Genomic DNA, 4,584 nt, shown 5'->3' with positions numbered 1-4,584 from the left:
CGGCGTCGGAGACACCAATGCCGCCTCCGCCGGAGGCACCAATGGCCCCGCCATCGCATTATGCGAGTTGCTGGCCGTGAAGCTAGGAATCGGGGGCGGCCCCTGTTGGCCGCCCGCAATCCACGCACTCAACCCCGAGATCAAGGTAGGCACAAGGGCGGTGATCGTCGCTCCGAGTCATTGTTCCACTTGCTCTTGGACAATCTCCGGAATCCGCGCCACCTGTGCCTTGAGTTCTTGAACCTCTCGCGCCTGGCTTTCCGAGCTGGTCTTTTTCTCCTTCCGCACACCAGCGGTGTGGTATGACCCCCATTTTGTCGACAAGCCTTTGCCGGCCACACGACCAGATGACGTCGGCTTACTGAGCTTATCCTTGTTCTTCATTACATTCAACCCCCTATTTAGAGTGGTGTCCCAAGGGTTGCTCTTAGTCGACCCCGCGCTACTGCTTTCAGTCGCCTGCGGAAGGAATGTGAACCATTTAGAAATTCGGCTTCATTAATTAGAATGCAACCATATGGAGCTAATACGCGGGGGTGTATTCCTTACCAGAACAAGCTCAAGCTGCCTGGTATTCGGATCCGTGGTAAGCTCCTTTGTTTTCGGGTCCTTCTTGTACCGGGCCCTGACAAAGTTCCTGGTCTGCTTGTCACCGTATTTATCGAAGAGGGGCGGTAGGCCTTGCTCGGCACGGTCCGCCTCCTCCTTCTCCCATATAGGCTCCGCCACTCTGTAACCGCCGGGACCGAGTGTGTGTTCCCCTATGTTCAGCTCCCGCATTTGTTTCCCCCACTCACTTGATTGGGAGCTTGCGGTGCTCGAGCAATTGATCTTGAAGTCGTTGTAGTCATCTTCGGTGATCGAAGGATTTTTCTCCTTGATCTTCTGATAACTCTCACCTTTCTCGATCATTCTCTTCACATTGCTTTTCCAAGTAGACAGGGCCTTGCTCATCTTCGTGAGGGCAGCATTGTTCACTTTATTCCCTTTGAGGCTTGTGTTTTCAAATTCAGCGGGGAACTTGTATCGTTCGTGCAGCTTCGTGAAGAGGAGGTTGCGCAAATTCCCTCGGTCAGGATGCCTCAGGTTCTCGGTGTTGATCGAGACGGTGCTCCGGACAATGCACCCGAGCTGAAGCGAGTACCCCTTGACTATTCGTTTGGGCGCCGTTGGATTCCCGTTGGAGTCCACTTCAGTAACTTCCTCCTTGAGGGTGCGGAGCACGATCGGGCGCCGGTCCTTCCGTTTCCTCTTCGGTTGGCTGCCATCTGTGCGTGCGCCGCCATCATCAGTGGTGGCATCCTCGGCGGCACCATCAGTGGCTGCATCAGTGTGGTCATCCTCGGCGACACCATCCATGGTCTCAGGATCGGTGGGGAAGGCGGCGGCCTCATACAAGTGAGGTGGTTCCTCCATCTCCTGGGACAGCTCCCAGAATGCCTTGCCGCCCGAACCCCCGGCCTCATTGTTGTGGGCCATGTTTCTCTCTAAATAGAAACAAAGTTTGGTCAAAAAGTTGGTTATTGTCAAGGAACAAGATCATGGTCTCATCATTTAGGGTTTGTCGACACCGAGGCATCCTAAAATCTAAGCTTTTATCATTGAGGGTTTTTCGACGCCGAGGCACCCTAAAAGCCTAACCTTTCATCATTTCGGTTTTTATCGACACCGAGGCACCCTAAAAGCCATGCATTAGTCACAAGTACGCAGGGGCACTTGATCCTACTTAATTAACTACTAAGATACCCCGGCCCATGCATTAGTCACAAGTACCCCATATGTCCTATTTTTAGCAAAGTCATGCTAAAATTCACGGAAAATTTCAGCATGACCTTTGCTAAAAATAGGACATATGGAGTACCCGAATTTGCCGGAACGGAAGTTAATCGACATTCCGGCAAACTCAAGGGCCTCTCGGGGTACCTGCAATATCATCACGACACGATGGTCGGAGACAAAACCCAGAAAACTAGCACCACAATGTGCCTCTACTTTTATATGGATGAAAAGGCCACAATGTGCCTCTACTAGCACCACAATCTTAGTTAACTTCTGGGGACATCAGAAAGTTAACATCCGCCTGATTATTATGAGGACTTCACTGCCACTGTTTACTCAAACTTAAGTTAGTAATTAAAAATATAAAATAGGATAACCCAGTGACAGGACTGTTGGTTGATGTCACAAAAAAGTTGCAAATCTCAACATGTTCTACAGTTGTTAAAATTATCTTACTGTATTTAGAACAAACTAACACCACAGAGTCTACCAATTCAGGTAGAAGCCATCATTCATTAGAAATTTGAATATATGATATTCCAGAAAATAATCTGTCTACAAAATGAGATACATTCCGTTTGAACTACCAAAACTGTAACCAACGTTATTACCTAATTATGAAAAAAGTGCAGTACATATAAATTATTTCATCACTGAGAGGAGATAACCAAAAGTTTCCAAGCAATATGATAATGAGATTTAGGCATCCAAATGCCACAAAAGACCAAATCACATTTTTAAACCAAGTTACACAAAGAAAATGCACCTAAGCACCAAGAGGAACTGTTACAACTCCATAAGGTATATCCAAGTCACTGCTACTCATATTCAAAAAACCTAACTCCAATATAACCAGAAAGATTGTAAAACATTATATCTCCCTGCTGACACGAACTGAAAGCATAACAAAAATACCTATTATTCTAGGCAGCTGCCTTGCTAGTGATTCGGTGTCGTCGCAACTGGATCCCTCCCACTCGACCTGCGATCTTCTACAAGGAAAAAGTAGCAGCTCAGTCAACCACCATATAATTATACAAGGAAAAAATGCTACTTGGCACAAGTGTAAACGAGAAGCTTGAGGTAGCAGCAGATTGAAGTGATAAAGTGCAAAGGAGAAGCTTGAGCTAGTAAACAATTTCTGAATGTTATAAAGTGGGGAAAGTAAAATAAAATTCATGACTAGTCATGGCACTAGAAAAGAGATGAGATTTCACAAAACCAGAGCCAAGCATAGTCCAGAATGTCAAATTTTCAGTTAGTTAATTATTACAGTCCTTTGCTAAAAGAGATGATCCGTCCAAGAAATTTAATACTAGATGCATGCAGTCTGTTGAGGATCTTTTAGTGAATGACTAACAACAAGTAGCCGAGCTTGCCCAATAAAGATTAGATTCAGAAGTGCTGGCTGCTGCTAGTGAATGGAGCTGACAGTTATACAGTGTCAATTGACAGTAATTAGAGTGAGATGATCAAACGTTTGTGTTAATTGACAGTGGCTTGTCCTAGATATAACTCATTTTCTAGGTTTACCTTGGGTAGATAGCCCATGAATGCGGAACAGATACTTACATTCATGCCATGAGATAAACTTATTTTCAGGTATAAACCATGGACAATTACCCGATGATACAGTGCATTTTTCTTCAGTGTATGTCCAGTGCATTTTTCTTCTTCTTTCGTTGAGTAGCATAAATTAGACCTATCATTGTGTAAGATGCAGGAGTACTTCTTATACTCTGTGGCATTGCCATATTTAGCCAAGAGTCCCCATTTCTTATATTCTGTGAGATGCAGTCATCTTTTACTCCAGTTCTTATAGTATTTTGGAGTACATTGCCTGTTATGCTGCTTGCAAGGTTAGCATAGGTTCAGAAATGGGGACTAAAAAACAGTGATTTAATTTTTCAAGTTTAAATTTGAATATCAACAGTAGTGATTTTACACCCAGTTCAGCAGTGATTTTACCTCGATTTCAACGGTAATTTCAGCAGCAGAGTCGGGGGCGGGGACTAAAAAATCTTAACCCTAACAGCATAGTGGAGCGCGTCTGTTAGCATGTCTTCCCTTTCTTGTTAGCATCTCTCTCAAAAAGAGAAGCAATGGTTCCGATCCTCTTAATTCTTCAATAATTACATTCTATCAATCATAATGACATAGTTGAACAAATTATATGCAAAATTATGTGTATGAGTTCATCAGTTCATCTACTTGTGCACTACATCTAGTGAGAGAAGGAAGCCCGGTAAGGGGTTATTTTTTGGCACAAACAGAGATGTTCTAACTATTTTCAGTATCAAGGCATTGCAGCTTGAATCATCTTATTAGTGTCTCTACAAAAATAGCTCAGAATTATGATTCCATTTCCACATTGATCTTTGAGCAATATGGTGCATTGTTTTGCTTCAGGTGATCTGTCCCGGAGCAGCATCCGGACCAAAGCTTTGCAACCTTACAGTGGCGCGTGCACACACGCACGACGTGTTTCAAAGAGCTAAATCATGCTATTAGCTGGGCATATGCAGCAGGAACAACCAAACTTGAAGAAACTCATGCTAAAGAATTTAAAAGCTTCTGCAATACAAAGATGACAATTCACAATTCTTGCTAGTAAATGCATCAGATTCAGAATTCTTGTCAGAAGCACGGATACATGTTTAGAATTCCATCATTGGAAAAAAGAGAGATGCAGGCTGGTGAAAACTTATCCTAGGAGGCAAACTCTCTTTGAGAACTTTGTGTTAAAAAATGCACAGTAAAAAGCACACTGTAGAGGGGGAGAGGGGGAGAGGAGGAGGGGGAGCT

The sequence above is a fragment of the Triticum dicoccoides genome, chromosome 2B (assembly GCF_002162155.2).
Source record: "Triticum dicoccoides isolate Atlit2015 ecotype Zavitan chromosome 2B, WEW_v2.0, whole genome shotgun sequence".
NCBI classification, from domain to species: Eukaryota; Viridiplantae; Streptophyta; class Magnoliopsida; order Poales; family Poaceae; genus Triticum; species Triticum dicoccoides.
Note: the sequence above shows the minus strand (reverse complement) of the source record.